Source organism: Rousettus aegyptiacus, unplaced genomic scaffold, assembly GCF_014176215.1.
Source record: "Rousettus aegyptiacus isolate mRouAeg1 unplaced genomic scaffold, mRouAeg1.p scaffold_m13_p_13, whole genome shotgun sequence".
Classification (NCBI taxonomy): domain Eukaryota; kingdom Metazoa; phylum Chordata; class Mammalia; order Chiroptera; family Pteropodidae; genus Rousettus; species Rousettus aegyptiacus.
In genome coordinates this window covers 24423089-24450713 of record NW_023416288.1, presented here as the reverse complement: position 1 = coordinate 24450713, position 27625 = coordinate 24423089, and the positions used below count along the sequence as shown (strand labels likewise).

At 34.0% G+C, this 27625-nt stretch overlaps 1 protein-coding gene across 2 annotated transcripts in view; it reads left to right on the top strand.

Annotated features, from left to right (window-relative positions):
* THSD7A (thrombospondin type 1 domain containing 7A) overlaps nucleotides 1-27625 on the top strand; it is a 603286-nt gene that overhangs the window by 83392 nt on the left and 492269 nt on the right. For both annotated transcript variants that reach the window (XM_016160722.2, XM_016160721.2), the window contains exons 3-4: nucleotides 419-521; nucleotides 1458-1490. The gene's annotated coding sequence lies outside the window, so the exon portion shown is untranslated. The remainder of the gene's footprint in view (nucleotides 1-418; nucleotides 522-1457; nucleotides 1491-27625) is intronic.

The following is a 27625-nucleotide window of genomic DNA, read 5'->3' as shown; positions in this document are numbered from 1 at the left end:
GCTGGGACATCCGGGTTTGGGTTACGAGCATGGCCACTGGCCCTTGTGGGACTCTGGCAAGATGACGTGGATCTTGTGTCTCTGATGAGCTAGAACACAAAGGGGCTGGGGCGTGCAGAGGCCTGGGGCGCCGCGGGTGCTTCCTTCCGTGCAGGAATGGAGAGGCGGGGCGGAGAGAAGCTACAGGGAACCCTCGCAGGTGCCTTGTGGCTGGAACAAGCAGCTGCAGCAGTGTGGGCGGGGTGCGGGGGTCTTGAGCCCAAGGCAGGAGGCACAACCAGCAGGCGCTGGCCGAAGGAGCCTAGGTCCTGAGCGCAGGGCCCGCCTGGCTGCGGGAACCAGGCCCACCCTCCCTCGGCCAGGCCCCCACGCCGCCCTGCGCCCTAGGCCTCATAGGCTGAGACGTCCTTTCTTCCAGGGAGCCTCGCTCGGGGAGCCCCAGGCTACACGGACACCGGGTGAACCCCACTTGTGCTGTCAGCGAACATCATGCAAAGAGGACACCCCAGCTCTCCGCCCAGGTATTTTTGGCAAAAATCCATAGGCAGCACTGTTTTTAAGTTTTGTCTGCTTAGATACGCAACATCCCAGGAACTGAAGTTCCTAAATAGTTCTTCCTCCCCCTTATTTTTTGAAGTGAGTGGATTGAGAAGCTGTGGGCAGAGTGGAGAGATTTGATCGGATGGAAGCAGTAAATATTTTAAATTAGCGTGTCTATGGTATAGTTTCGTCATTCCAAACTGTCATCTTTTATTCCACTGAACAAATATGACCTGAAGTTAGACAGTAAAAAATCGAAGTCTATGCTGAGAATAAAATGTAGAGGGTTCTCATGAGACAAGCAGACCTAGTTAATGAAATCGTTCTATTGGGCTGAAACTGGGCTGGGTAACAAAATGGCAGGATGTCGCTTCAAAAATCTGAAAATGTTTACCTTATCTCTTTCTTGTCTACATCTAGAGATAATATTGATTTTTACATGAAAAGAAAATTAAGGTTAAATTTGCTAATTGAGTTAACCAAAACCCTTGCACTGTGTATATCTTATTGAAAAAAAAAATGCTTTTGAACAGTTCTGTGAATCTAACCTATTTGGAAGGAGATACTTGCGGGGAACTTCTGGAATATAAAACAAATTTAATGCCAAACCCATGAGCTAAGCTACTTTGATATTTCAGTTTCATGTATGGTAGAGTAAAAGGGGTCTGAAGATTTTCGTTGGAGCTTTGCTTACTACTGTGTGGTCTAAAACAAGTCATTTAATAGTTTGGGGCCAGTTTCCTCAACCTTAAAAGAGAGACAGTGGTTTGATAGTGGGAATTTGCTGTATTTGGTATTTTTCACACTGTACATGCATAATTAGCTTTCCCACACCAGTAGCTTTAGGTAGACCAGTTGGAGATGGGGCAGGATGTTTCCCAGGTGATTCTGATCATGATCTTTTCTCTCTGCACCAGGAAATTCTTGAATCCTTCTGGACTAGAGATTGGGTGAGTTATCATCTAACTTTATAAACTACTGAATATTAGATTTTTCTGCCAAAGATTTTTTTTAGTCATATTTTTTTTCTTCTGAAGCATGAAAGTAGTAAAAACTTGAAAGGTTTAAACAGGGTGGTATGGTAAAAAACTTCGAGTTGTAGTTGGTATGTTATTTAGTTGAAATGTTTTTCTCTAAACGTGAGTATGGTATACCACACATGTTAAATTCACTGTGTGTGTCTGTGGTTTTAAGAGTGAATAGTTTCAAAGTTTTATTGGGGTACTGGAAAAATAGCTTTATAAGCTTTTAATTTCCAATTTCCTTCACTTGTGTGAAGTGCCTGGCTAAGTTCCTCCATTTAAATTGGGTGCACGTGAGCCCTTTCTCTGTCCTATACTGGTATACTACATTTTATTTTTAGTAGGCCATGGTTAAAAATTGCTTTACATTTTCTTTATATGAATTACTATAATATATACATATGCATGTATGTGTATAATATATACATATATAACATGTGAAGGTGAGTAAAATTAAAATTTCTCTTTTTGGTTAGATTATGACTATAAATACTTTCTTGGGATTTTGAAGGATAGGGGATTTGCTACCCCTTTTTCTGGTTGATATTAATAATTTGAGTCAAGAGTGCTCAGTCCTTGAGGTGTTATTTGAGATTGCTCAGGTTGGATAAATAGTCTGCAGATTTGATTCTATAAATCCATTCATCAGATAGTTTCAAGGTTACAGCTGGGAAAATTCTCCTTTTTCTCTTTAACCTTTTTCTAAGATATCATACAGGTTATTACAATGAGAGAATTAAAACCGAGGAATACAAGACTCTTGCTGATGTGTTTGTTGGGCATATTTCAAGTCGTATCTATACCACTTACATGGGACTTGGAAAGGAAATAGTAAAAATCCAGTTTTTCACTTCTGAGCTTGTTAGTCACTATGAGGGCATTTTAGGGGTAGCTGGAGCGTTGATGAGGGTGTTGAAATCTGAAGAAGGCTGTTTGGCCCAAGTTATCAGTGTTTTTATCCCTTCCCAGGGAGGAATGGAAGGGGATGCTTTATGAAGGGGGGGATGTTTCCTCCTCACCTGAAATCAAGTTGGAGAAGCTTCAGAGTGTCCATTCACAGTGCCTGTTAATGCTTGTCAGTGTTTTGGAGACTAATAAATGTGCCCGAAAACATGAGACAACGAGATAGATGCCCCCCCGCCCTGATCTTAGAGAGATGGAAACCTGCATCAGGAGTAAACTGCAGTGATGTCTGTGGTGGAGAAGGATGTATAGGTTTGGCTATTCTTGAGAAAGAGTTGGTATAAAGCCCTTTTGAAAGTTTCTCTACCAAAGAGGACCAAAGGTTGGCCTCTGGAAACTCAGGGAAGGAAGCGGAAGCCACCAGCTAGGAGAAGAAAATTCTATGTTAGAGGAAGTTCAGCATTCACTGTGGTTGAATGCTTGAGAAATTGGCACATGTGTTCCCTCTCCTCTCAAATCAGTTGTCCTGTCACCCAGAGGACCCTGACTCCATGTCAGTGACAACTGCCCCCCCATCTGACCTGTACTGAATCACACAGTTTATTAATGGGATAGAGAGGAAGAGAAGAAAACACCTAATGGCATCGTCACTACAGATTTCTCAGCCTGAAATGGGCTCAAGATGGGAAAAGCCCATCTTGAACTTAGAGATTTTGATTTTTGCATTAAGTGAACATTTCTAACTAGTGAAATGAAATTATTCTTTTGACCGAAGGGAATTAGAAAGCTGTGGATGTTTCTTGAGAGTTTATCCAGAAGCAAAGATAGAACTAGCCCACAAAAGTAGGCTAAAAGATAGTGGAAGAAAACTTTTTATGCACGCTAAGGAGTCTAACTTCTTTAAGGAAGTGATTATTTCATAATAATTCCTTTGACTTTGGCTCAGCTATGAGATCTTGGCTGCACTATATCTGTTCAAAGCTTTGGTTTTTATGTCAGTACATGAGCAAAATATAAGTACTTATCAAATCTCATTGGGAGAATTAGCTTATTAGCATAGTACCTGATGCATGTAAGCAACTATTATGTATTAATACCATTGATTTTTACATAAATGTCATAGCTCCCAGTTGCATATTGAGCTCAATTGGGTACTAATTCATCTTCTGTTGAATTATCAGAATGACATGGTTAAGGCAGAAAAACCAACAGATTTCTGAGCCTGGGGGAAAAGAAAGTGGTGACCAAAAGCATGAACTACTCTGATTATTTGATTTTGTCTGTAGCTTCCCTAACCAGTCTATTCTTACTCTTTTAGTGGTAAATATAATAAAAGAGCTTCTTAAAGACATAGCTAAATATGTAGTTATGAAAATTGGGGCACAAATCAGGGACTCTAGTGGCCATTTTTATAAAAGCATTTTAGAAAAAAGATTCTGATGATAAAATTCAAAATGGAGTTCAGTTATTAAAGGCAAAGCTAATACTTCTAGGTCAGATTATATAGAAGTTCAAATCCAAATGCCACTAAATTATTTTCAGATAATCCTACATCAAAGGCACATGTGACTGTGGGTAATATGTAAATGTTCGAAATCTCAAAAGCACTGCTTCGTCTTTAAAAACCAGGAAAGTTCGTGCTCAAATAAATGGTGACCATCTATGAAGTAATATAGTTTTTGCTTTTTTTAGCTTTAGCATTTGTTTATTTGATGAGGAAAATAAATCAATGCATTATGAAATGAGAGACAGATACTAAATTTCAGGGAAGCGATATATGTTTAGGAAGGCACTAAAAATGCACAGATGTAGCCTCATAAACAGAAAAGCTTGGTTCTAGCCTTTCTATTAACTTTTAGTGAAATTACATAACCAAGTATCTACAGAGCAGGAAAAATACCGTCGGTTAATAAAACACCCAAAGGGGAAGGCATTCAGGTCATTAAAAGTACTTCACTATGTCTTCTTCATCCATACAAATTGAGCTGTAATATATAAAAATGTTGAATATTCATGGTGCATTTTTATGTTCTTTAAAGAAAAAAAAAACATTTCCTGGTGCTTTTATCTTTTTGTCTCTAGTCTCTTGCCTTCTAAACATGGTTTCAAGGACACTTATTTCTCCATAAATATGTAATCACCAGGATCTGACACAATAACTTTGCACAACTCCTTGTTCATTTTCCTGCCACAGCTTCTTGGCTCTCACATTATAGAGATTAAAAAAAAAAAAAATCCAAGTGTAGGAGGCAAAGAATCGCTGCAAATCCATCTGAACTTGGAAGAATCTTTTTCTATTATTAACTAAGTTTTCATACCAGGGTATACAGTATCATTATCTTTTCATAATATATGCTATTCGTTTGCAAGAAAATATGCCACGTTTTGAAGAACAGTAAATAATATAGTTTTAGTAAAAATGCTGTTATAAATATATATTGTATTTTTAAAAACTTATTTCTTTCCTGTACCCATTTTGTCTTCTGAAAGCAAGTGTTCTAAACAAGCTTGGAAATATAATTTTGAGGTGAAAGGATACTCAGAGTCCTATTTCCTTATTTTATGCCTGAATCCTAAACCAAGTTTTTAGATCAACTAATAGGGTCAAGACTAGAAGCTAAAACCTAAAGAATACATGTTTAGTCTCCATAATAAAAAGCAGCCCAGGGAAGTTAATTTGTGACAATGTCTTGTTTTGTTGATTTTGGTCAATCTTTCATAAGTGGACTGGTAGAATAGCTTAGTTTGATATAATATTAGTCTTATTTAATGATGGAATAGGAAATGCTATTTTTAAATTATTTATATAAAATATCTTTTTAGTTTATTTAGAGCTATAAACTCTAGTTCAAAAATATTAGTGAGAATATTTAAAAATTATCTGGAAAAAAAGCAATAGGATTTATTTATAGTCCTTTAGTAGAATATGGCAGTCTCTTAAAACTCTTATTTGTTCAACATTTTCTGGATTTTAACTTTTCTTGACTAGAAACAGAAACCAGAATTTTTAAGAAATTTGAACCAGTAATTTATTTTACTTTTTAATAGTGTTCATTTCATAACTTAAATTTCAGGGCTTGACATATTAAGTATTCTATTATGTGCTGGTGTATATATTTTACTTCAATGTTCTATTTTTGGTAAACTCATGTAGTTCTGATTTATACAGTGTTTGTCAAATTTGTTAACTACTCGGTATGCCATTTTTCATAAAAATAGCTTCATAATTTACTGTGTTATGTATTAAAATTGAGTTTATTCATTTATAATCTGTACAGTACTATATATGCCTAGAAATTTACTTGCCAATAAAAATCCAACTTGTGAGAATACTTATAATTGGAAAAGGGTTTGTTTAATAAATCATAATGGCAAATTAGCAATCCATCTGAAAAGAATTAAACAGATAGTGGATGAATTAAAATATATTTAATGAGAAAATATTTTATAATTCATACAGAGAAAGATAAATACCATATGATTTCACTTATAAGTGGAATCTTAACAAAGTAAACAACACAGGAATAGCCTCAGATACAGAGAACAAACTTATAGGGGTTAGGGGGCTGAGTGAAAAATGGGAAGGGATTAAGAAGTACAAATTGCTAGTTACAAAACAGTCATGGAATGTAAAGTACACCATAGGAAATATTGTCAATAATATTGTAATAACTATGTATGGTGCCAGTTGGGTATAGACTTATCAGGGCAGTCACTTTGTAAAATATATAAATGTCTAAGCACTATGCCATATACCCGAAATTAATATAAAATAATATTAAATGTCAAGTATAATTGAAAAATAATAAAGGAACAAAAATATTTTAAAATTTAATTAGGTTATATTTAAATCGATTACTTAAAAAAAGATATTAAGCTTGTTAATGCACAAAATAAGCCTTACAATTTTTGATGGATGATTGAGTTAATACATGTGTAATTGAAGTCAATACCTTTTGATGTAAAGCAGTGAATAGAGTAAGCATTCAATTTTTCTGGGTAGCTTTTTAGAGTTTCTATAAGAATTTCTATAGGAATTGCACAAGTATTCATCTACTTGTCAAACTCTTTTAATTAAATTTATCTTCCTTCAGTCACCACGATTTAAACTAAAACATCTTTTGTATTGGGTAAAAAATGATGCCCTTAATTTAATTAACCATGTGACAGACTTGATGTGAAACTAGATAAATAACAAAAACTGCCATTGTAGACAAACATAAAACACATTCAGTAGTCTCACAGATATTTTCATCTCTTTACTGTGTAGTGATAGAAGTACTTGAAGGGAGATTTGAGCCTTAAGTAAAGGGTAGATGGTTGTTCATATCAGTTCCCAAAATTGGTTATAAAATGCATCATGAAGTCAACTTCTTTCATTTGATGTTTTGTCCTTAGGTATCTTTGACATTGTGCGTTAGACCAAGAGACTGAAATTGTGGGACTTAGGCACTTAATTAGGTGATTCAAATCAGATACATTAAGTATTGGAGTCTAGGACATCTGTGAATATTTTAAACGTGGCTCAGTGTTATAATTTTTTAAGACTTGATTGAAATCGAGTTGTCTTCCAGTAACAGTTTAAGAATCCAGTTAGATTTTGTTCTTTTAAAATTACACAATTACTACCAATCATTGTTGGTTTATCATAAAACAAAGACAGTGTTCTACTAGCATAAATCAATTGTTATCAACATGATAGTGCCTTTAATCACACACACTAGAAATTTTATATTGTCACATGTTGGGAGGATGTTGCACTCTTGATTTAAAAACAAAACGAAACAAAACAAAAACCTAGCCCTTTAATGGTGAAAAATATGGAAATGGAGCCAGATAGACTACATGCAAACCATTTCCTAGCTATGTGATTTTGGACATAGGAGTAGTTATTCTCCATGAGGCTTCTTTTCTTTATTTGTAAAGTCACATAGTATTTATACATTTTCAAAGCATTACTGTGAGGATTGAATGATTTAATACATATAAAGACAGCATTTGGAATTTTGTTTAGCACATAGAAATTATCAACAGATATTAACTACCAGCTAGTCCCCACTCCCTTTTGTCCTGCCCTAGGGCTTTTCAAATTATCTTGTGCTAAATTCTCACATCTTGTTTTTTCATAGTAGTCTCTTCCATAAGCCCTACAAATATGAATCTAACTTCTCTAAGACTAAATGTGTATATGAGGTCATTGTGGATATATAAACATATATATGAGAGATAAGTAATATTTTGATGGAAGATGTATCAGAAGCATTTATAGAGTTCCTCTTTACCCTAAAAAGCTACCTTCTTGTTAGAAGCAATTGTGTGACTTGTTCTAGATATGCGCTTAAACACAATGTTTACAAGTCTTAATTAGGGCCAGACACAGGACCTGCACACCTGTCACTGTGTACATTAGATCACATGTTCCCGGACTTCTTTGAAGATTTTTAAAAATGATGACAGAACTGTGAACCAAAACATGATAGTCAAAGAAATATATCCCCTCCCCCCACACAAAGGATACTAAAAATTCAATGTGGTGGTTCAGATTATTGACTGAAGATTGAGTAACGGTTCTACCTTTGCTATTTAATAGCTGTGTAATCTTATGAGTTACTTAACATAGGTCTCCCTTTTTAAAATGGCTTGAAAATTATACATTTCTTATAATTCATATAAATGCATTCATAGAATTCTTATGATATTTCTCATAGTTAAAATGATTAAAACGATCTGGCAAAAAGTAAATTCAAAAATGTAATAGTGATTATTGTTCTATACTTAACTCCTACAAGTGTTTCAAATGCTTGTCTTTATTTATAAACAGTGCTAAGAAAATAAAACACAGTTATTTCCCTTAAATAGAGAATTCTCCAAGAGCATCTCTAGTAGTGGACGGGTACAGCATCTTTATATGTGAACAAGAATTTTTTATTCAATGGAAGTAGCATTTGGAAAACATTTATTTTTGTTTTAATTTGGAATAGTTTCAGTAATTTAAGCAAAAACCCTAATGTCAAATGATCTTTCCATTCAATAAATGTCTATTATTTACTTTTCAATTTTGCTACAGAATAATCTAATCGGTTCAAAAGACACGAGAAGCTGCCTTAATTCTCCAGTGTCAGTTTTAACAAATGTTGAGATTTTGGAGGATCTATTAATGTGGGAAAAGTAAAAGGTCATGGTTATTTTAAAGACATGTAACCTTAATCTTAGCAAATGAACCCTCAAACTTAACGTCTACCCAGAATTTATTTTCATAAAAGGTTGTCAAAATAGAATAGTTTTATTCTTCTAATATGCAAGTCCACATTTTATTAGAGTTTTTCAGAAAATTAGATAACCGACCCAAGTGAAATGAAAGGAAATGTTTGTGAACTAAAAATGAATAATTCTGAATGAGCAATTGTTAAGGCTTTTGTCCAAGTGACTGGGGACAGCTGCAGGGTTATAGGCTCATGCTGTCACTCGACGTTTATGGAATATCTAGTATCCTTGTTGAGTTCTGAATAGCACACCAACATCTATGGAATATATTGAATAATCACAAATCTTCTTTCAGGTATAAATTAAGTTGTCCAGGACCTTTTCAAATAAGATAGAGGATTGTAAATTCAAGCATCACTGAGAGCATTATTGTTTGAAAATGAAATTTATTTATTGGCCCTACTTATAGCTGTGACACCTTGTTATAATGATAACACAACCCCTTTAAGTTGAAATATAAATGCTGAAGGCTTTTAAAAATATTATGCTCTTCTAGGAACACAAAATCCTTTAGAAACATTTTGTAAGGCATCATCTTACTAAAGCAGTGATATGTAAGTATATTTATAAGTGCAAATATCCAGCAGCTATAAAGACAGTTATTTTATGTACATTGTAAACCACATTCTGCCAAGAAAGTGTAAAAGTTTAGGCAGGAGAGGACTATTTTATACTCTTCAAAAGTGTTAGCTCGTAGGAAATGGGGAAAATCAATAAGAAAAATTGATACACTTATTATAGACATGACAAAAGTTGCCTTTCGTTTTTTCTTTTTTACATTTGGAGTGGACTGTGGAAAAATGAGGGAATAGGAATGAGAAAGGAGTAATCTGGCAGATGAGTATCTGCAAGCTGAGTATTGTACAGACTAGAGAATAAGGAGATAAAGGTTTCTATCATCCAGAGCAGAGGGGCAAAACAAAATTCAAATTCTGAGGTTAAAAAAATAGAGATGAGAATGATATACAGGGTATTATCTCTTAAAGAATTCTCTGTAAAAGTATATAATTTAAAGTTAAGGTAAAAAAAGGATCCTATGCTCGAAACTACAGAAGACACAAATAATTAAAGGTATTTCTTTAAACAGATGCTTATATGTTGCTAATTTGAAAAATACTTATTTTGTAATAGCATCATTTAAAACTAAGGATTAACAAAGAAGTAACGTAATAAAAACTCTCAGTTTACCATGTTTCCCCTATCTTTATATCCCTTGCTTCTCAATAAAATTCCATCCCTGTCAGATCTTTGCCCCATTTCTCTTGGAAACTGTCAATATAAATTTCATTAAAAATAAAAAACAAAAAACTTTCTTATGCTGGTAATTGTGTTTGAAACATTCTCTACTTTTTCTGGCCATTTTATTTAATTTTTTAAATGTACCTCTATTACCTCTCTTATTTTTTACAAATGATGACTTTTTAAATGGTCGAGCACACGTCTGCTTTTTTATTCCCTCCATTTATTTAGTTCTATCATGATATAAATTACAAAAATTGTAATATATTTAGAGTGTACCTTATGATTTCATGTACATATACATTGTGAAAGAATTCTGTCCATCTAGTTAACACATTCATCACCTCACATGTTTATCTTTTGTGTGTTGTGTGTGAACATTTAAGCTGTACTCTCAGCAAGTTTTAATTACACAAAACAGTGTTATCACTGTAGTCACCATGTTATACATTAGATCCTCAGATCTTATTCATCTTATACTTAAAATTTGTATCATTTTACTAACATCTATTTCCCCTAGTCCCTTGCAACCACATTTCTACTGTGTTTCTATGAGTTTAACTTTTTATTTTCATTCCACACATAAGGGATGCCAGGCAGTATTTGTCTTTCTTTCTCTGTCTGATTTACCTTACTTAGCATAATAGCCTCAGGGTCCATCCCCGTTGTTGCAAATGACAGGATTCCCTTCTTTCTCTTGGCTGAATAATTTTGTAGACACACACCACATTTTCTTGATCTATTCATTTGTCAATGGGCAGTTACGTTGTTTCCATTCTTTCTAGCTATTTTAAACATCACTACAGGTCAGATCAACTTCTAACTTCTTCAATAATGTCCTTTAATTTTTTTCTCTGTTGCAGTCCTCACTTCTCTCACTAACTAAATTGTGACATTTAATACAGTTAAAGAATTAATATAAATGATTATTAACTACAAATACTATTTTATAATTATAAATTGTGAAAATGTAACTCCAAGTTGAATGCATCTCCCTCAGGGATGGATGCCATAGTCTACTTCTCCTATATTTATTTCAATGCCAATAATAGTGACGGACATCATTGGAAATAATGATGGGGGTCAATCAATAGGAAAATTTTATTATGCTAAAATAGTATATTGTAGCTACAGAAATATCAATTAGCTATTTTATTATTAGCTCTACTGCCATGCTGTAGGATTCTGAGTTTTCAAAGCCTTCTTATATACGTCCCAAAATTTTACCAATATGTAAAACTATTTTTTTTTTTTTAATATTTCAAAAATGGGTCTGGGTATCATCTAGAATGCTGAACCTAACTGACAATGTGCAGGCTTTGGCCAGAGAAACTCAGAGCTGAAACTGTTTTAGGGTGAATAGCAGTAACTAACCAGGAGGTCACAGACTTAAAGGTGGGGCAGAATCAGTGGAAGATGCCTGGTATGTTCTCTGTCGTGGTTCCCAGAAATTCGTGAATGGGGGGAAGCATTCACAAGAATGGAGAAGATCGTGACAATCTTATCAAAACATAATGTATCAAAAAAGCCACTATAAGTCAATCTTTTAAAGCTAAGGATCAAAATGTTATCGTAGGTAGTGGTGTTGGAGGACATTGGTAATGCATCATCTTAAAAAAAAAAAGTCTACAGTCATGCCACCCTGAACAAGCCCAAGCCCATCTGATCTGGGAAGCTAAGCGGGGTCAAGCCTAGTTATTACTTCAATGGGAGACCACTGAAGAAAACCAGGTACTGTAGGTGTAAAAAATAAAAAAAATAAGGGATTGTAAGCTGACAAGATCCTTGCAATCTGTGAGGTCAACCAAGGATTGCCTCACACACACAAAAATAATAATTCAGAAGTATTTATTTTCTCATAATAGTTTAGGGCATTTTCTTACTTTGGTTTTCCCAAACAAAATGATGGGATAGTATGACTATCTTTTCATTTGAAATTTGAGTCCTGCAGTACAGTCAGTACAAGAATCCCTATTAAAAACATTTGATATCAGGCCATTTCCCCAAAGTTCTTCATTAATGATTTGATATTTAGCGTGTCCATTTCTGAAGCTTAGCTTACTAGATTGTTCTTTTCTTCAGTTTTTAATTTCTTTTTTTTTATAACTCTGGTGTATCACCTTTTGTCTGTAACTTACCATCTAATTATGTTTTCAGCATGATTTTCAGTAATTTGCCACATTTTCTGTCTTACTTTGTAATTGATTTAAATTTTATTTACACAGTATAATCAGTGTTTCAGCTGACAATTGGCGAGGGACTGAACAATAAAAAGAAGTTAAGTGGTGAATGTGGATAATATTAAATGGAGCGATTTGAGTGGTAGAGGTAGATCATCAGTTCACTTACGAATATTTTTGGGAGGTAGTGTGTTTTATCCCTCCATTCTTCAAAAATACTTTACACCTGTATTCAGTGTGACTAAGGGGTTTAAGAGTCATCTCACGGATTCTTGGTCCCCATAATAAATCCTTGTCCCTAGGCTAAAACTCACTTTGGAAGCCTATTTTAACGTCTTGTAGCAGTAGCAACTCAGAACATTTTTTTTTTTCTTCCAAATCTTCAAAGATTTATCAAGAATCTCTCTGTCTTCTCCTTTTTAGGCCAAAATAATACTCAAGGAGTGACATTTCCAAATCCCTCAATGTCATCTTTTCTGTTTTTATTTGGATATCATCTAATTAATGAGTGTTTAAATATGTGCCAAGTGAATAAAACTACCAAGGCAAGAGAAATACTAAAAGAATGGAAGACATATATTTGCATATATGCTTAACAATTTTAAATATTTTACCTATGAGAGGAATGGATCATGGGTTTTTTTTTTTTTTTTAATTAAGAAAAAGACCAGGAGAGAGCTATTTATCTTCTCAAGAAAGAACTGTCTATGAATTGGCAGAAGAAATTAGTTAATAAATTATAATATGCATGTAAAGAACTTTTTAGATTTCTACTCTGTTTTCCTTAAATGGCTAAGTATGAAAGCATGACCTACTTGTCTCCAACTTGTGCCTCGTAGTGCGTATGTGTTCTATTTTATGCACTGCTATTTTCTCCCTGAGTTACTCTTCTGCAGAAAGCACTTCCAAAATTCACTCATTAAAAACAGACAGTTCTGCAAATCTTAATCAGAGATTCATAGTTTGTATTCATCTGGTTCACAAGTCTGTGAATTTGCCAATTTTTGTTGAATTATTTACATAAAAATGAATACATTTTAAATGTTCCTTAATTAGCAATATCTAATAATATCTCCCATTTGCTACTCACCTTGTGGACATTAAGAGAATGGTGCTGGGAGGCTGGCCTACATAATCCATTTCTGGAAAATTACTGACTTATGCCAGAACATACTGTAAAAAAATCTCTTCTTAAATTACATCACTCTTTTCCTTCATCTTGAATTTAGTCCATGGACTCTTTTCTATTTTTGTTTTAAATAGTTTGCCTTTTAACAACTGATAACCTGGAAAAACTTAGGCAAACACTAACCAACAGAAGGAAAACTCAGGAAACAGTGACAAAGCAGCTAAGAGCATAGAACCAGAAAGCCAAACTGAGGGGGTTTGAATATTTTTTTGTCTTTTTTTTTTTTTAGCTGGGTAGATTTGTTAAACTGTCTATGACTTAGTTTTCTTAGCTATATAAATAATAATAATAATAATAGCACATAGGGTAGAGATAAGGATTAAATGAATTAATATACATAAAGGGCTTCTCAGTGCCTAGGACATGGAAAGCACAAAGTAAATATATGTTTCAGTATTTGTAACATACAAATAGCTAGAAAACAATAGCCAAATCCTAACCTTTGCATAGTGGTAACAGGAATTGTACCATTTTAAATATTTTTCACATGAAGAATAAATAAAAGTTAATTGAACTTCTGTGATTATCCTTTGCACTAACCTTAGCATACTGGTTTGAGAAACTTAAAAAAAAGAGAGAGAAACACAAGATAGTAGAATTTAAACTGACGAAATGTTTTATTTTAAGAGGTAACAGCCACAGTTAACACCATATGGAAAAATGTTCAGAATTGTCCTTTGCTCTTTAGGCTATCTAATCCTATAGCTTAGGAAAAAAACAATAATACTCAGTCAACACCCCGGTCTGAAAAGAACTCATTCCAAAAAGAACTAATGCAGCAGCTTCCTGGTGGGTTCTGAAGTTTGTGGTTACCTCTCACAGGACCCTTAGCACTAAGGTGCTATGCGGCTCCAGCATCTATGACCGGGAGCTGGTGCTCTTGATCTCTTGCTAGCTTAAATTACTTTCTGCGATATTGGAGAGTTACTCACATTCCAGTATCCTGTCTGCTTTCATTTTTACAGGTTTCCTTTTTCCCTTGTTTGCTCTTCTTGTGAATCTAGAGATGCAGACCACGGGGAGAGTGTGTTCACTCTGAGTGTCACAGGGAGGGAGAAGGTGGAATATATTTTCTTAGTTCTCTGGCTAATTAGGCCTTGCAGACCTCCTCCCAGTACTCACACTATACAGAATCTTTGAGGATAAAATTCAAAGTAAAATGTAGAAGTTGTTTTAAAATGTCTCAGAAGTGATGAAGTTGATAGGTATTTTTCCTGTATTAATATAACTAAAATGGCAAATAGCTTCTCAAATGTATCTTTTTCTAATATATATTTCTTAAGTTATAACATGTATGGTCAATAATGTTACACATTTTAAAAATAACTGACCCTCAAATTCCAATATTGATCATAGTTCTACATGAATCAATACTAATCTCTTAGATAAATTAGTTTTTACATTGACCAAAACAAAAGTCATTATATGCATATTAGTTAGATGCCACAACATAAATCGAATTAATTTTAGAGGGGAGTGAAGAACATATGCTTTTCATATAACTTGATATTCGACTCTCCCAGCCTTAATTCTCTGCCATGTTTTTACTGTTATAGAATCATTTCAATAGCTAGACCTTTAGCTATCTGCTCGTTAAGTGAAATAAAATATGTAAAACGTCCTGTACAATGTCTGTTATATAAAGGGGTTCATTAAATATTTTTCTTTCAAATTTATCTTTCAAAATGAAGGTATTGACGATTTAATCAATTCCATTTTATATGTTTAATGCCGGAGAATTTGGCATTGAAATCAAGAACCAAAATCTGCCTTATGATGGTGACTTGATTATTCTTTGAGTGTGGAGTTGAGTGGAGATTATAATTTGAGGAAGTAGTGAAATGTTTTATGAGAAGATGTGGTAAAAATAGTTTCACCATCTATCACCCCACTCCAGGGCACTGCCCATTTAATTCCTCTGTGTGCACGCATATTTCTGTTTAAGACTAGCTGTTTGAATAATTCGTTTTGTTGTTTACTTCTCTCTGCTCCTTCTACCCCCACTCTCACCAATAAACACACACAGACACATCAATTGTAACATGCCCAGGTCCATTAAGCATCAAAGTCATTTTTATTACAGCATGAATAAATCCCGAGATATCAACTATACACATTGAGATAAAGTAAAAGATTCATGTTTTATATTAATCCCTGTTTAAATGAATAGGTTGAATCATATGAAATTGCTGATATTCAGCCATATTAGACCTTCAGAGAAGGTCACACTAATATCTTGGTCTCTTCTAAGATACCTAGTTATTTCCCTACCAGTCAGCAATCTTATGTCTGAGAACAGACCAAATAATGCAGTGGGCTACTGTTATAATTTTTGCCTACCCAGGATGTTGCTTTTTTGTTTTCTTGGCTAGACCCTCAATTCTGCCCTAACCTGAATTGCTTAGTGGGGTTCTCTTTTGACTACTTAAAGGTGTTTCCTATTTTTTGTTAATAAAGACATCTAGACTAATGTGTATATTTTTGAGTTTAGACTTTTACCAAGAAAAGGAAAAATCTTAACTTAAAATAAGTTTTGCTTTATGTCCAAGAAAAAGAAAAAGCTATCAGATAAATAAAGGCTAAGGACCTCAGTCTTTCTTTGGACTGGAAGAGGAAGGTAAAAAGCAGAAAAAGTTGGAATCAATCTCTTAAAAAAGAATTTGGTTAAATGTGTGATACCTTAATCTTTTGTATATCATATAAGAAAATGACAGTTCAAATCCTTTTTAGGGGAGCTCTTAACATCTTTGCATTTGCATGTGAGTGGAGAAATAGTCTAAGTAAATGGATGCTTTGAAAACTCTTGCAGATGGATGAATTTTTTTTTCCCAGTCACTCCTGGACCAATACTTTTGTAAAGTACACTAAAAATGGATTACTAGAAGAATGAAATAAAAAAACAAACAAGCTAAAGACCTCCAATTCAACTTATTATTTGATTCAGTAGACCTATAATTACGTATCATTAAATACTATCAGCAAAATACAGCAAAATAGAGCAGAGCCCAATGTGAATAGACATATAGTATGAATGAGAAATGGATTGTTATTTAAAGATACTGAGATTTAGGGGATTGTTTGTAACTGCAGTATAACCTTGCCTGAATCAGAATAATATAGCTATAGAAATAGATTAACTAGATACAGAGAGATACAGATGGATGAATATGATATGAAGTAAAGCAGAATATTTGTTAAAATTGTCAGTGTTGTTTGATTTTAAAATCTGCAGAGCATTCAGGCCTTGGGGTTGAATTTAGGCAGTCTTACCTGAATTAAAAAAAAAAAAAATATGAAATCATGTCAAGCCATGACTATTGGTTAATATAAATATTCTGTATTTTATAAATATAGCATCTGAAATAAACTTGAAATCTCTTTGTTTTCTCCCCTTCTTTGAACATGAATAGAAACATTTAAAAATACTTATAAAAGTTATGTGTATAGTATTACATATATGTAACTTTAATTTGTAAAATTAAGCAGCAATCGAGTTAGCCCTTGAGAGTCTTTAGATAGTATTGTCTTCATGATGCACCGACTACCCTGACAAATTTTGTAATCCATTTAGTTGGAGTTTTGTGTTGGCTGATGGATGAATCTTAAATTGGCTACCCATGGGGAAATTGTCATTTAGGATAAAGTATGTTTAAGCTAATTGTTAATATTTTAGAGGTTGAATTTTATTTAGATCATATATATACTGCTTATATCTTTAATTCTGTGCAATTAATAATGGGTAATAGTAAAATGAGCATCAGAAAGACCATCTTTATAGATAATATTAAATAGCATTTCTGCTAGTTTGTGAATAAATGACCACTGCTTCTCATAACATCACATTTTTAAATATTTATACAAATTAATGGCTGTTTTCTGTCATGTTTTTTGTAAGGTGCTTTTCAAAATTTAGCTGTATTTTTTCAGATGATCTTCAGCTCATAAAGAATAATGTCTGCATTCTAATTTTTGTTATCCCAATATTTAGTACTTTCAAATAAGACAAACTTCAAAGAGTTTAATTTTTTATAAAGCCTGGTAAGAGTGGGAGTGTGGAAGTTATTAAATTATACATGATTACTCAAAATTATTGAATATTTTCTGGTAAGTGAATTGAAGCAGGATGAGAAGAAAGCATATTTTACTATATCCACACAGATAAATTTATTATTTCTTTAGAAAACAGTCATTTCTCTGCAGTTTCCAATGCTGAATATTCTAATGTATCTTTCAAGTATAGTGAGTTTTCCTTTTGGAACTTGGAATGATTCCTTCTCAGTTTCGTGGTGCTTAAAGATCAGCATCTAATGCCTGGGTTCTTACATTTGTCTCTTTAGATGGACTATAAACTGTAGTTTGGTGGATCTTAATTTATTTTAAAAATAGACTCCCGTGGGAATCTGGTGAAAGCTATAGATCTTCTTTCTCTCTCCTTCCCTCTTTCCCTCCTTACCATTCCCCTCTTTGACCTTCTACTAGCTCCCACTCAGCTCCCCTTTGTGATGGGCCCAACCCATAGCTCCAGTCCCAGGGTTGATTCTAGGATTAGCCCCTCAGCCACACCCGGGTTTCATATTTACTTCCAACTCATAGCTTTCTTCCTTGGTTTGGGGATTTTATTTATATTTGCTTGGTTTTGTGAAGAGGCTTTAATTATTCCCCTTAGTTTCGGTTGTTTTGTAGCAGTAAGACTCCAGGATATCTTATCTAACATACTATCAAAAGCAGAACCACAAATGAAGTTTTAGAAATATATTGACATATATATTATTAATTAAAGCACTTAATAATCAGACTTCTAAGAATATTGAAATAATTCCATAAATAAAAAAGCGATATTTTATTAATCACTCCCAATATTGCCACAATTATGTATTTTACACTAGATATAGCTAGTTCCAATTATTTCTTTTAAATCTGACTTCCTTACCTGAATTTGTTTAATAACACAGAATATGTCTTATTGATCTCTGTATCTGCAATACTTAATGCAATGCATATAGTGTTGTATCCAGAAAAATGTTTATTACATGAATGTGTACATGATATCCCAGCATTATAGTTGCATTATACATTATATGAGATTTTGAGAATTGCATTTATTTAACTTGGTATTGTGAACATGGTTCTGTCGGACAGCTTAGCTCATTTAGTCCAGTATATACAAATAGCTATTGAATAAATTTTATACACTAGGCTTTTTTGCAGAAAGAAAGTCCTGCTTGCATGGTTGGCCCTTGGCTGGTATCTCAGAATGTGAAGAGTAAACAGTTTTCTACAATGATATAAAACTTCAGCTAAAACAAAAACAAAAAAGGCTCATTCTCCCCAGACTGTTTGTACAGTGTGCTTTTACACTAAATACCTACTTTTTTTTTTTTTTCTGTGAGTGTAGAATTTTGCTATTGGTTGGACAGAGAATACCTATGCAATCTACTCCCAGTATCCACCTGGAGCAATGAATATCCAATGAGCTTCCCTGGTTGACAGCAATTGGCTTGTGTTATCACAGTTCCATGGGGGAAGGGAGAAAAGTTTGTCCTTTGTGACTCTACACAAAGAGAGGATTCTTGAACTCTTATACCTGGTTTCCTCTGGTCTCTGCCCCATGCACCTTTTCCCTTCGCTGATTTTGCTTTATGTCACATTTCACTGTAATTAATCATAGTCATGAATGCAACTATAAACTGAGTCCTGTGAGCTCTCCTTGTGCACCACTAAACCTGCGGGTGGTCTTGGGGACCCCTGACACAGCTGTGCATCAGTGCTAGGGAACAGATGGAGAAAGACAGGATACTTGCCATTCAGGACCTTACAGCCTTACAGCTGGGAAGAAGGGGGGCAGGTGTGCAAAGGCTTATTAGATATTCAGATAGATAATTTCGATATAATTTGGTCGATAATGACATTGATAAAGAGAGTGCTCTGGGAACACTACAAAGAAATGTTCTAGGGGTTCAGGACAGTTTTTTGAGTCAGGTTTTGGGAAATGAAAAATATTTTGTCAAGATAAGGAAAGATAAGAAAGACATAGCAGAGAGACTTGAATATATAAATAAAATAATATTAGTAATAGTAATAATAGTAATGGGTATAAGAACAACAGTGGCAAACATACAATACTTACCAAGAATTGTTTTAAGCCCTTTATATATGCTAATTCATTTAATCCTTGTAGCAGTCCTGTGAAGTAGATGATATTATGTTTAATAAATGAGAAAACTTTAGCACCTCAGGATTATTAAATGCATTGTACAGGCTCATTAGCTGGTGTATAGTGCTCTGGAATTTAAACCCAGGCAATTTGCCTCTTATTCTGTGCTTTCTTTCTAAAGAAGAGCAGAGGATGTTTGTTAATACTTATATTTCAATTCCTAACTTCCAACAGAGGAGAGGCTTTTTGAATTATAACACATATTTGCATTAGGGGTTTCCCAGGATAAAATGCACTTTTATTATATCAATGGAGATATAAGACTTAAAAACATAAAATAGTAGAAAACAGTATAGAACAGCATTTTCAAATATGTAATACAATCAAAAACCAGCAATGTAGATATTAAGCATTATTCCTTTGTACATGTGTAGACTCAGTGATATCTTCACATTGCCTCGATCAATAATAAAAGCGTGATAGCATATTAATTTCTTTATTGAATAATATCTAACCTCCCCTTGGCCTTTAGTTTATACATTCTTTACTATTATATCTAACAATATTTTCAATGGGGAATGACTCGTTTTTTATATCTTTGGTGTTGTATGTGTGTATATATAATATGTGTGTGTGTGTGTGTATGTCTATAGACATACACACACACACACCTTCAGACTTGTAAAAGTGGTTAATATAATGTAGTTTTTTAAGAAATTTTTTCTCACATTTCTTGAAGTTTTAGAAAAAAATAAGAGAATTAAAGCAGTTAACTTTAACTTGTTCTGTAACAAAGTTTAAAGAAATAATGCAAAGATAAACAAGCCAGTGCATGCTGCAATCCTAAATAATATTTTTAGGTCCGTTTAGTATTTAAGGGTTCTTTTTGGCTAACCTGACTATAGTATAATTATTAACTTATTTTTAATTCACTTGGAAAAGTGAAATTTTCAAGTGGTCTGACACGTGTATAAAAATGATACTTTCATGGAAGGAAAATGATAACCAGAAACTGTATTTGAGCATAATGATGAAATTCCTATATTAATGGAGTAACTTTTAGGAAAATTAGCCAGTGATATTAAGTTATACATTTTAGAAAAAAGGATGATGTTAATCTCATTTGAAGAGAATTTAATATGATACTCCATATGCCTAGATTCACATAGTATTACTTAAATTTTAGTCATTGTAAATTTTTCATTTCTAGAATAGTCACTTGATTAATTTTTATACTTGTTTCCAGCTCTTGACTAAAGTTCTTTATCTTGTTATGTAACTTTGATCATACTCATCATGTTTATTTTAATATCCATGTCTGATAATTCCAATCTGTATCTGCTATGGGTTTGTTTCTATTTTTTATTGCCTGACTTTGACTCATTTGGTGTTTTGTCTTGGTATGCTCGAAAAGTTTTTAAAGAAATGCTCTCGTTCCATTGTGTATGAAAAATTTTAGGGGTAATTTGAGTATTTGAGTATTTTTTTTTTTAAGAGAGAATTCACTTTTGCTTCTTTTAAGCAGAGAGGAGGGATAAGTTACATGTACTCAATCAGGGATGGCACTTCCGAGTTGAAAATAGAGTCCTTGGGCTGCTCTATTTTCATTTCACTTGTGTAATATGTGTGTGTACATGTGTGTTCGCACATACATATACACAAATACAGATATAAACATTTGATACATTATCTTGTTTGATATATTATCTCGATATCAATATTGATGTGCCCCAACTCGGGTATTTAACAAGACCCCTTCTTGATGTCCCTCAATTCCAATTTCAGTCTCTCCAGCTCCATAAGAAGCTCTGTTCAATTTTTCAGCCCCTACCCTTTGCTTGTGAATTAGAAACGATTTAACAGGAAAAGCGGTAGTGACTGTCAGACTACATACTTTGTACTTCTGTCCGGGATCATCCTTGGTAATTCTCCAGTGCCTTAAAAATGGTGTAATTTGGAGCATTGGTCTGTCTCAAGTTTTTCTTCAGATAGCACACCGCATTATTGAAGATGTAAAATGTAAAGCACACTTAAATATGTTATTCATTATAGAATTTGTGATAACTGATTTCAGAACACTTGACTACTGCACTCAAAAATATTCCTACTATGCAGTAAATGGCAGCATATTAACTGGGAGTGAATAAACTAATGTGCTTAGAAGATAGAATATACAATGTTCCATAATTGGTTAGATCTGGATTTCCTATTCCAGATCATAGTCTATATTTTAGAATACAACATGATACTATTCAAAAAGTTACAAAAATATATAACTTGTACCTCCAGGTCCATGCTGTAGCTAGAGCCAGGTATAAATAGGATTCCACTGTGGCTCATGTCTGAACTTAACCTATTTCATTTTGTAGCATTGCAATCAATTTGTTTTTGTTGTGTAATAAATAAATTGGTAATAGGTAAAGTGCTTGAGGTTGAGTGATATTAAAAGTAATGATGACAAATGTAAAAAAAAAAACAAAACAACCCTGAAAGCGTATGAGTTTTCCTTGCCCTTGACTGTTAGTTTCAGTGTAAGTTCACATTTCTTATAAAAATGTCATTTCTTTCAGTTCCTGATGAGACCCTTTTCGTTCAATAAATTAGAGGAAATGCCATTTTATTACTTCACATAACTCAACACTATGAATTACTACAAATGCACATTATTATACCATTTCCCCAAAAGCCTATTTCACATAGCTTTGCAAACAAATGAGAAAGGCACATGAATGAAATTAAATATTTAATCATTTAGTAGCGCTTCTAATGTACAGCTTTGACATAACACTTTAACAAAACAATGAAGTGATTGAAAAATAGTTAGACTACAAATTACACTCTGAAATACGTGGTCCCCAAAATTTCAGATGTGAATTAGTATTACTATAATCAGCAGGCACTCATTTGAGTATTGATGCATTTTATTAATGTGTTGTGTGATCAGTTTAATAAGAAAAACATTTCCTCCTCATTACCACCTCCAAACCACAATCATCAATTAATGTTCAGGGGCCCTCTACAAGAGCAAGACTGGTTGACTGAACCACTAGCATAAGTACATACAAGAAAAGTGTGACTTCTAATGTTGGGGTTTTTCTAGGGCCTGAAAAGTCAGTAGTAGCACTGACTTTTGTCACAAGTGAAAGGCTACTTTCACAAGTGACATATACAATAATTAATATGCTATATAAATAATTTGTTGAAGCTTCTCGTCTTTAAAATGTAATCTTTTTTTTTAATGAGTGGATTAATATTATCATTCTTTATTTCTCCATAATGATCATCAGTACCCTGAGCCTAAGAATGAGTACATGCAGTTGTATATGAATTTTCATGTGTTATTTGCTTTTTGTATTTATTCATATGCTGAATAAAATTTGAAAATTTAGTACATTCTTGCAAAATGAATTTTTTTTTTTTTTTTAGTATTAAGTGGCTATCAGACTAATGCTCCAAATTATACCATTTTTAAGGCACTGGAGAATTAAACTAAATTTAATGTATAGAATTTTTTTATGGGCACATGAATGAACACAGTGCATTTGAGCATTGATTTCCTTCACTATGGTTTGTATTTGATACACGTTCCTACTTATGTAGACACAGCAAAATATATAGATTGTCGAACTAAGAACTATAGAAATAGGTGATAGCCACCAAGAATTTTTATATGTAGGAAAGAAAAAAAAATACACAATTTAGACAAGATGACTAATCATTATTATTGTAATTATATTAAACTAAGAGATATTGAGTGCTTATAAAGTCTTTAGAGTTCCTGACATTTTAGTTTCACAGAATGAAGGTCATAAAGCAGGAATGATAGTGAATAGGGTGTCTTCAGAGATGAAATGAGACATGCTAAAGAGTGAGGCTGAAAAAAATACATAGTCTCAGTCCAAGTGTGTTTTAGAATGTGTGACACCAAGTCTTGGACCTTTACCATTTAAGTATTATTATTCATACTTTTGAAACGTGATTTCATTTAAAAGATTCCTTATCTATTTGGATATGTAGTTTGACCTCATATACATTAAAATGTATAAAATGTATTTCTTTTCCATGGTTCTTATTTGCACATGACAAATCTGGGAGGTGACACCTGCTGGCATAGGAGATTTCATTTACCTCTTCCACTTGGAAATGCCCTGAGTAAATAATTTTTCAGACACCTTATTACCTTTCTAGAATAAAGCAACTAACGAATAGAAACATATTTACTATTAGGCATCATGAAGAATGCAAAAATCAGTAAGATGTGATTTATTTCTTCTGGAATATAAACCACAAATAAATAAAAAATGAAATTTACTATACTGCAGATTGAGAGACTAGAAAGGGTGGAAGTTTGAGAAAGAAAAATTTCACTCTTTTAAAGCTTATATTCTTAGAGAAGAGAAAAACTACTGAATTTCAAGGATCTCCTAGAATTCATTTCTATCCTTAAGAGAAGAAACTCTTGTCTTTGACATTTCAACAAACCAACCAATCATCTCATATCTCTCTTTAACCCTAAACAAACACAAGACCCAACTTTTAATATTGAGTCTGCTCACACTGTTCAATGCATTATCTCCTTTTTCTTCCCCTTGGTTTTGCAGACTTGGCCTCCTCGAGTTATATATTTAAAGCCGGAAAGAATTCATTTACCAAGTAAGCCTTGTCTTTTCCTAATTAGTTAAGTAATGTTGCAAAAATGAAATCCTTCTCTGTCTCTGAATTTTCCAGCTTTCTTTGGCAGAAAGGTTGTGGGGATAGGTTAGGAACTGCATAAATGAACCTAAATTCGCAGAAAGGGTTTGGTGCTTACACTGAAGTTGATTTGTATGCTGATGTATGCTAATCAGCACAGCAGAATTCTCTAATAGGATAATTATTATGCTGACTCAGGCTACAATGTTAGCTCCTGTGGTATGTTTATCTTGTCCTCCAGCACCAATGGTATAAAGGGATCGATTTCACCATAATGCTAGTGAATGTGATAAATTTTTTAAAGCATATTATTGTTTTGGTATAAACCCAGATATCTCAATAAACATGGAAAATAATTGCTAAAAAGTAGGTTTGGTGTTCATTTCAGTAGGGTTAAGATACATAATGGTGAGTAAAACAATAATTAAAATGTGAGCAGACAAACTCCCTCAAGCACTATTTTAATGATGGATACATTCCAAGAGGGCTTTTACATCCTCAGGGCAAAGGCTAGAAGCCCCTTTTCTGTCTTTCAGACAGGAGAATGGCATCTCATTTTGGTTTTAGGGGAAAAACATCTAGAAGTACACAAAAGCATGATACTTTTCAGGATGGAAAAATACCATAATTATGAGGATCAGTTTAAAAATACCGTAATTATGAGGATCAGTTTAAAAGATTTCTTGTTTTGTTTTTGCATATGTGAATTTCTGAACATTAGGGACAAAAGCAGAATTTAAAAATTAAGACCCTTTATATTTAGACAAAAGGAAACATGAATATTGTTCTTGTTGTGCCTTGTGTAAGGTAAACAGGTGACATGCCTGAGAGAAGTTTTAAAAAGCAAGCCTTTGTTGGGAGGGGGCTCCCAGGCGAGGTTCACTGGTCCTGAGAGGAGAGGGGCCAGGGAAGTCGCACCCTGGTGCGGGAGGGCATAGTTTTTATGGGGTTGTGTGTGTGTGTGGGGGGGAGGGTATAGAATGGGGGAGTATTAATTGAATGTGGGAGTGTTAATCGAATGTTAGTTGAGCATCCGGATTAGGGTGGTAGCGCCAGGGCTTTAGGGTGGGCCCTTATCTGTTGGACTTCAGACTTCGATGATGTCCGATGTCTAGCTGGAAGGTCTGGATTCCCAAATCAAGTTGGGAAGTCTCCAGGTAAGCATCTGGCTGGCCCTTCCCTCCGCCCTCCCACCGACCTAACTAACACCTTGAATTGAACTTGGAAAGGATTTGGGGCATTTTTCATTGTTTGATTTTAATAGGCACTTAAATAGAATATTGTCATAACCATTTTGTGATAACCTGTTTGGAATATACTTGATTATGAACATCATTAAGTGTTAGTTTGTTTCCACGTACTTTTTTCTGCAGTAGAATACTGAGCACGTCCTCTCAACTGGTTTAGTGTCTTGGCGGCCCCCTGTCCACATGACTGCAGGTGACCATACAAGCCCTATGACTTTGCCAGTTCTGTGTACAGTCCCCTGGGGAAGTTTGGATGCAGGGGACTCCTTGTAATAACTCACACTTCATCCTCATCATTTCCTTGGGTTGGGTAATTCCTTTTATTTAATCAGTAATTCTCAATGCTGCCTGTGTGTTTGAAGCCCCAGGGACTCAATTGCATCCCCAGGTATGGGTGAGAGCAGGTATTAGTATTTTATTTCAAGCTCCTCAGGTGATGCAGTGTCCATTTGGGGTGGTGAACACTGCGATAGATGATTTATGTTCACCCCAGGGCCATTCACTCACGGTGATTCTTGGTGTCTTTTATATATTTTCCATGGACTTGGCCATTTCACTTTTTCTGTCCAGAGGGACTCACCAAGTTCCATTTTCTGACTAAGTCTTGCTTAATTTTAGGTACCGAATCTTACTTTGTGCTCTTCCCAATGCCTAGCACTTAATAGCTCAAATGTCTTCTAATTTCCTAGTCTGTGGCTACACAAGACTTGAATAATAATTCATCTTGGCTTCACATCTTGCAACTCTAGGCTAGCTTCCTCCCTCAGCCAAGAGAGGAGACTGGACTATAACTTATGTTGTGTTAGATATATAGGCTTATGAAACTGTTTATTTTAAAAAGCTGTTTTTATCCAAAAAGTATAATTACTGTGTTTTCAAGAATGTATAATTACAGTATGAAAAATTCAATCTTCATGGATAAACTACTGTTGATAAATATGATGATACATATTAGGAATATAGCTTGGTAACAATTCCGTGTATTAGCTAAAAGGGTTGGAACAAAGGCAATTTTAACCAAAATATATGAATAAGTTGAAATTTTGTTTGGAAGTAGAAATCTTTGTTCTATAACTTATATTTTGATTGTTTAGTGAGTATGTTTATTTTTTCCTCTACTAGAAGAGCTTTATTTAAAAAACAAATACATAATCGCTAAGAATATAATAAAAATTTATGCCTTCCTTTTGGATTATTTCATCTATTCTTATTAAATTAATGCAACCACTAAAATGTGAAGGTTTTTTTTTTTTTCTTTTTTTTTTTTAAATAAAGAATGCCTGGTTACTTGGCAGTGTTAAAATACTCTGTGTGTGTGTGTGAGTGTGTGTGTGTGTGTATTCACAAAGTTCTAATAATCTGAACTTTTACACCACATGATGTTAATAGCAATGATATTAAGATTCCTGAGGATATTTTAGTGGTTTCGTATTTGGCTCAGGTTTATTACTGGAGTTAGCTAGAGTGTCATACTGTTATCTCTATAAGGTAGCATCGACACACATGAAAACCTTTAATGACTTCACAGGATTAGGCTGGCGCAGTTACATTGATAATTTCTGCTCGTTACCTTCACTATGTAAGAGAGAAATCCAGTAATATTTTTGAATTGAGCAAGAAGACAATCATTGAGGCAAAAATCCCTGGCTCAGTAGCAGAGGTTATATAAGTATATGATTTGAACTCTTTGATTTTAAGTAACAGAACCAACCTGAGATACTTCTTAAATCAAAAGGCAACTTAATAATGAAAGTACTGGGACACAATCTAGAATCCAGAGACAGAAATTTATTCATGCCTTACCATAAGCAGGAAAAGTCATCAGGACTCTATTCTACATCTTTATTCCTCCTTGCATGTCTGTTTTTCTATTTTTGCAAACAAGTTTTCTTTTCTACTCTACTTGGTGGGAAATGGCTACCCTCATCTCTGTATATTGTGTGTGGAAGTTCTAGCCATATTTGAAATTTAAGTGGCTCTGGAAAAGAGAATCTGACAGTTTCAGCTTTGCTCAAGGACTTACCCATCACTGGCATTAGTATCATTGAGCAGTGACTTCTGGGGTCTTGGGCACATGTATAAGGAAGGGGAATAAACTGGACAGATAATCAAATAGTGTCAACTCTCACGGGGAAGGCACATAAGGGTCTAATTTTATTTGTGTGTGAAGCTTAGAGGTATTATTTAACAGCCAA